Genomic DNA, 7,295 nt, shown 5'->3' with positions numbered 1-7,295 from the left:
GTAGGGTATAAGTGAATATTTTGAAACACTAGGAGCTGCCAATACCATTGTGCTTAAATGCACTTTAAACAAATACATGCAGTGGTGGGATCCAAAATTTTTAGTAACAGGTTCCCATGGTGGTGGGATTCAAACTGTGGCGTAGTGCCAATGGGGCTGGGTGGGGCACGACGGGGGCAGGGCATTCCTGGGCGGGGCTGTGGCAAGGACACAGCCGGGCCAAGCGCCGGTCCTTCCTTTAAAGTGCGAAATCCGCGAATCGTGGACGCAGGGTGCAGGCTGCCACGCATCTGCCAGTGCGCACCTCCCCTGCTAGACTCAAAGCTTCAAGTTTCTGCGGCCGCTTCTACCAAGCTGAGAGGAGGGGCGTAACTAAAGCAAAAATCACGTGGCAAAATCACCAATTAGTAACCCCCTCTCGGCACACACAAATAATTAGTAACCTACTCTCGGGAACCTGTGAGAACCTGCTGGATCCCACCTCTGAATACATGTATTATAAAACATGCTTGTCTGTGTGGCAAAAAGTCAACAGCTAACTGTTTAAGTTAGGAAATGTGCACCCCAGGGTTGGGGGAGTGGGAATCAACATTCTGATCTTCCAAGAAAGTTTGAAAATTCCCAGTTCACACAACTTTGAGCACCTGACTGACTGTGCATCAACGGATTCCATTTTATTTTTGTGGTGGTTCTTCATCCAGAACCAGTGAAGACATCACTTGTTTAATTGCAATTAACAGAGTGTCCAAAGACTAATTGGCTCAGCCAAAGAACGCTGGAAAGGGGGAAAAAACTTTTGAAGACAACGCAGGTAAATAAAGCTGACAAAGGAGAACAAACTGAAAGAATTTGAGAGAAACTGACTTGAACCTGCAGCCACAGTAAAACATGCGCAACACTCAAATATTTGTTTATATTCTATCACTTCTCTCCTGGAGACTGCCATATGAACAGGAACTCCGTGTTTTTGCTTAGAGAAGCTATAAAACTGCGCTCTGAACAAAACCTAACCTCTTATCACTTTTGTCTGTGGAATCTCTACCTGCTACGCAACCGTTTTTAAAACCCAGAAACTGCCTAGATAAAAATGTCTTGCCCCTTCAGCTGAGGCCTAATAGGATCTTATTTGCCTCCATTACTAGTTTACACACATAAGTCACTGTCAAAGGGACAGGTAAGTTTTCTTGCTGCGCGTATAAACACACAGACACACATATGGGTCAACACATTTGTATCATGTGTGTTCAGTTTTTTTGGTGATACCATCTAGCAACCCTATGTGTAGGGCCAAACAGGGCAGACCTTATGCAAGAGGACACAGGGATATAAATCAAGCATTTAAAGACAGCGTTTAAATGACAGTGCTCGGAAACCAAGGGGCGAACATTTCTATCAGATCTCCTGCCTGCTATCGTCGGATGCTCATGAGAAAAGCAAGATGTCAGCGTTAACACATGAATAATATTCTCCCAAGTTATTCTGCAGCAAATTGTAGTGAATATGCCAACAAAAAAAAATCCAGAAGAGCAATTCTTCCAAAATCTGCTGAATTGGAATTCCCCGGCAAACGTGACAGGGTTGGACTGGAACCTCTGGGCGTGGCGCCCTCCCACCCGTGGGCTTGCTTGTGTAAGTTCTGCTTTGTCCTTCTGCCTCTTCATCACTGCTAGCATCTGATAGCTGGGAGTGGGTCACACCCATACTGATCGGCTCCAAAGACACAGGGCTCCAAAGCAAGGCTTTGCATTTGGTGACATACTGGACACACCTAGAAAGGTGTCTCCTTGTCTCACCTGACCTTTTGGTCTCCCTTCGGAAAATGTATATAAAACTTATCTCTGTATTTACTGGTACAGAACCCTGCCTACTTCAGGCATTTGACCAGGTGGGTTTAGCTGCTAGCTCATGAAATCACACCCTGCAATATTAGTTCATCTTTTAAGATACTTGTTTTAGCTGCTGAAGATTAACCGAGAGAGCCCTCTGAAATTGTATGTTTTCATTGTGGTTAGTTAGAATTTCTTACTCTATTGTGAACCCTGGGGACAATCGCAGTTAAGTGGGAATTAATCCTGTACCCCATCTTTAGTGACTGCCGCCCTAAGAGCAGTTTCCTGGGAATAAGCTCCGTTTAATAAGAGTTGAATAGGGTTCTGAATAAACCTGCTTTGGATTGTTGTCTAAGACTATCTAATCTGGGGTCTGCAGCCTGCGGCTCTCCAGATGTTCATGAACTACAATTCCCATCAGCCCCTGTCAGCATGGCCAATTGGCCAACATCTGGAGAGCCGCAGGTTGCAGACCCCTTCATGATCCTTGAAATGCCCTCCCGACTTAGGTTATGATAGAAAATGTTTGCACTTCGTATGCTCAAAACAATTTTTGGTTGTTTGGCCATTTTCTGCTTGTTCCTTGTTTTAAAAAAGCTCCATGGATCTAACGCTTGGAAGCTTCAAAGCCTTGTGCGATTCTTCAGAGGTCGAGTCTTTGTAGCTACAAAGAGATCCCCCCCCCCCCCAAATCCTTGTGAAAACAAACAGGCAAGATGACAGAGTGATGGCACCGAGGAGGAAATCCAGGGACTGCAGACAGGCATGGGAAACGTCTTAAAGAGATCGCACAGCAAGTGAACATTTTTGAAAACTTTTCAGAAAAAGAATCGCTAAAATCCAGAATGCATTTAAATGTTTTCAGGCTGGAAATAAAATGTGTTGGACCTGCTCCCTCCTCTCCCTTGCATGCCACCCTTCACTCTCTCCCCTCCCTCCCTCCTCTTCCCTTGCATGCCACCCCTCCCCCTACCTCCCTTTCCTCTCCCTCCGCTAGGATGGGTGGGTCATGTCCAGATGCCAGGGGCCCTCCCCCTCTTGCCTTAAAAACCCCTTGAAAGGTCACCCTAAGTCAGTTGTGAACTGACAACATTTAATTATACTGAAACTCTGAGGAAATCTGAGGCAATCTGAGAACTCTTCGGAGGTAACGTTTTCTTTCCTGCCTGAAAACGTTTTATTTTGGCTGTGCAGAATGGACCAATAGGTTGCTGTCGGCCCAATCCTGCCGAAGAAAAATCAGATTTCATGGACAGATTTTGTTACAAGAGCAGGAACTACTTTTAAAACCTATGTGTGATTTCATACTAAAATATTACTGTTAATCGATGTGAGAAAGATGAACTATAAGTAACATAATCAATATACTCTGGATAGAAGTGGGCACTGGGAGCAGCAGCAGCGTAGTGGTTAAGAGTAGGTGCACTCTAATCTGGAGAACCGGGTTTGATTCCCTGCTTTGCCACTTGAGCTGTGGAGGCTTATTTGGTGAGCCAGATTAGCGTGAGCACTCCAACACATGCCAGCTGGGTGACCTTGGGCTAGTCACAGCTCTATGGAGCTCTCTCAGCCCCACCTACCTCACCGGGTGTTTGTTGTGGGAGGGGGGAAGGGAAAGGTGTTTGTAAGCCCCTTTGAATCTCCTATAGAAGAGAAGGAGGGGGGTATAAATCCAAACTCTTCTTCTCTTCTTCACTGCAACTCAGCTGTCTGTTTTTATACACAACCATACATCAGAGATAGAGAGATGGTAGAGCATATTCCTCATTTGCAGAAGGTCTAGGGCCGTGGTGGCGAACCTTTGGCACTCCAGATGTTACGGACTACAATTCCCATCAGCCCCTGCCAGCATGGCCAATTGGCCATGCTGGCAGGGGCTGATGGGAATTGTAGTTCGATAAGATCTGAGTGAAGCAAAGGTTCGCCACCACTGGTCTAGGGCTTCTGTTCCCAGCAATTCTCATTTAAAAGATTGTGGGGGGGAGGGGGGGAAGAACACAAGAAAAAGCTTTATTTGAGATAAATGTAAGAAGATTCTAAGAACCCTGCTGGATCAGAGAAGTGGTCCATCTATTCCAGCCCATCCTTCCCCTGATGTTGCCTCTTGACAACGGTCTTCAGAGATTCTCTGCCTCATTGAGTAGAAGAAGAGAAGAGTTTTGGATTCATACCTCCCTTTCTCTCCCATAAGGAGACTCAAAGGAGTTAACAAACTCCTTTCACTTCCTCTCTCTACAACAGACACCTTGTAGACACCTTGCAGGAGGGTAGGTAATGAGAAAAGTTTCAAAGTCACCCAAAGGTCACTTCTAGCAGAAGTGAGGAAACAAAACCTGAGACTAGGAAAGATAAGACACTGCCACTCATGTGGAGGTGTGGGGAATCAAACCCGGTTCTCCAGATCAGAGCCTACCGCTCTTAACTACCACACCTTTTCCCATCCTGTACCTGTTGATGTTTTCATTGAGCTTTTTACTACTACCCCAAGATCTGCCCAGCCTTCATTTACTATGTGGTTGCCCACTCACCCGATTTAGAGAGATCCTTCCAGAGCCCTTCACAATCCACCTTGGTTTTCACTGTCCCGAATAATGTGGTAACATCTGCAAACTTGGCCACTATATTGCTAACAGCCCCCTCCCCCCATTCCAGATCATTAAGATGATGGTTTGTGGATGAGGTGACATGAATTTCACTCAGCCGCCACATGGGATGCTGACAACAAAGATTATCCCAAAGCGTGAGAATTCGCGATGATAGGAGTGACAACAGATGATCCCGAAGGGAAGACTTTGTTAATATTTCTCTGTGTCTAATCCACCTTTGAAGAAAATCATATACGGGGTTACGCCATCCTCGTGAAAAAACAAAAGCAGTGCCACCATGCCGCCAGGATTATGCTCTCCTACAAAAAGCTGGTAATTTTTGAAGTCTGCAAGGAAATGTTTGGCTTGTTACGCAGCCCCTAGAAACAACTTTACTCTCTCTGGCTTTGTTTCTGCCTTTGATTACTTTCATAGAGTCCTTGATGTACTTCTTGCAAGATTCTTTAGGGAAACTGGTTTCCTGAAGATGGTGATTCAGGGTGATGTCACCGCCAGTGACAACTTTGGCCTCTTTCCTTCCTGCTTCAGGGCCTTTGACAGATGCATTTCCACCAATCAAAGCCGCATCGATTTCCCCTTCTTTCCTACTTACCGTCTTCCCCTCCGCTTCCTGGCAAAGGCTGCAGGTGACTTCTTTGATCTTGTAGGTGTTCTCCAACATCTCACCCTGGCTGATGCAATTGTGGTAAATGATCATGGTGATGGTGGCGGGCGAGGGTGAGCTCAGGTAGTGCTCCGTCTCAGGGAGCGGAGCGGCTTAAATAGCACTGGTTCTTATGGGATCCCACTGTTCATATCCCTCCATTGTGAGAACTGTCAATTTATTCCAACTCTCTGCTACCTATTGTTTTACCATAATAATTCTATCTTTCATAAGTTTTTGCTAATTTACATGGCACAGATATTAGGCTTGCAGCTCTAATTCCCTTCACCCCTCTGGATAGTTTTTTTTTAAAGTGTATATAACATTTGCCAACTTGCAGTCCTCAGACATGGGGCTGATTTTAGCAACAAATCACGTGTACTGATTAGTACCTCAGGAGTTTCATATATATGAGTTTCTTAAGAACCTTCAGATACTTTCTTGTTTTTAATGTTCCCAACAGACTTTGCACTTTGTTTCTTACCACCATGAATTTGACACAAAATCTTCCGACACCCTTCCCCAAAACAGCATCTTCTGCATGGATCCAGTAATTTTCTCTGGGTCTGCCTTATGTGGGAGAGATAGAAACAATCCTGGGTGATGTAGCAAATGCCACATAGATCCCTGCGGTTGGGTCTGCAACCTGCGGCTCTCCTGATGTTCATGGACGACAATTCTCATCAGCTGATGTGAAGTCCATGAACATCTGGAAAACCCGCGGAATTCTGGAACCTATCTCACTTCCCCAGTGATGAATTCCATCTGCACAGACTCCGCGAAACGTGGGGCCACATGTCCGAGTGCATGCTAGCTGATCACGTGGGGGGTGGAGAATCACCCTCTATGCCCCTCCCCTCAGCCCCACCCTGCCACTCCTTCAGCCGATGGAGCCTCCACCGGCTGAAGGAGCAGCCTGGCTGGGTGGGGCTGAGGGGCATCCAGCGGCGGACCAGCTAGGTAAGGGGGGTGGGAGGGGGCATGGGGCCCCAGATCAGGTCTTGCCCCAGGCACCATTCCCCCCCCTGCACACACACATCTGCATCTGTATGCTGTGATTATTTCCTTAGCATTTCACTTCCATACAATGATCAACTCTGCCCATCTGTGCCTCTTTTTCTGCTTCAGGTTCTGTTTCTAAAATGCAAAAGCCAAATAACTAACTATTGCAGGTTTTGTGCATTCTTTTTTTAAAAAATAGCATACTAATATAGTATTTAGAAATACACTATATCGGCTCGATCAAACATGTCTTATCCACTAAAAAGATCTGTTTTGCTGAGCTGGTATTCTTTTATTCACCCAGAGCAATTTAGTATTTTTCTTAATTGTCAAAGCTTGAAAGTGGGACTCCTGATAATATCTCTCTATGGCCTTATCCAGGATGAATCATGAGCAAGGATTCTCTCCCATTTTTCTCATTAGTTGTACCGCAAAGAATGAGGCACCCTGAACTCTGACTTGAGGTCACAGGAACGAGGAGCAGCATACAATGGGGCTTTATAATATGATAGTTACAATACGTTTGAGTGGATTGGTTCCGTGATCCCGAGTTCTTCTTGTGTTTCTGAGGAGCCATGACTGGGTTTACTTGGGCAGTGAAACTACCTGCAATGATGAAGAAGTGTGGCGTGGAAAGAGTGCACAGAGAATTTCTTTTCCCATTCTCTCTGAAAAAGTACCATGTCAGGAGGCTGTTCCAGCAAAACAGATTGACAGTAACATTTGTTGCTATAGACCAGGGTTGTCCAATTCTGGCGCTTCAGATGTTTATGGACTACCATTCCCATCAGCCCCCTGCTGGCATGGCCAATTGGCTGGTGGAAATTGTAGCCCATGAACATCTAAAGCACCAGAGTTGGACACCTCTGCTACAGACAAAGGAAATATTTGTCCCATACAATACACAATGAGCGTGTGGAATTCATTATCAAATGAATTTGTCATTTTCATTTAAAAGGTTTAACTAATAAATGATGCGGTAAAGGCCAATAACCTCCAAAGTTTACTAAAAGAAGGGGAGGGATGAGTTAAAGCTATAGAAAATAAGTTATCCTCGCTGGCTGCCAACCACAAAAACGTAGGCCCCTTCCGCACACGCAAAATAATGCGTTTTCAAACCACTTTCACAACTGTTTGCAAGTCGATTTTGCTATTCCGCACAGCTTCAAAGAACACTGAGAGCAGTTTGAAAGTGCATTATTCTGCATGTGCGGA

The 7,295-nt window shown here is 45.4% G+C and overlaps 1 pseudogene; it reads right to left on the bottom strand.

Moving 5' to 3' along the window:
• Positions 1-4,587: 4,587 nt before the first annotated feature.
• LOC125443785 lies at positions 4,588-5,132 on the bottom strand (annotated as a pseudogene).
• Between the last annotated feature and the right edge of the window lie 2,163 nt (positions 5,133-7,295).

The sequence above is a fragment of the Sphaerodactylus townsendi genome, linkage group LG14, assembly GCF_021028975.2.
Source record: "Sphaerodactylus townsendi isolate TG3544 linkage group LG14, MPM_Stown_v2.3, whole genome shotgun sequence".
NCBI classification, from domain to species: Eukaryota; Metazoa; Chordata; class Lepidosauria; order Squamata; family Sphaerodactylidae; genus Sphaerodactylus; species Sphaerodactylus townsendi.
Note: the sequence above shows the minus strand (reverse complement) of the source record. Positions and strands in the feature narration are given on the sequence as shown.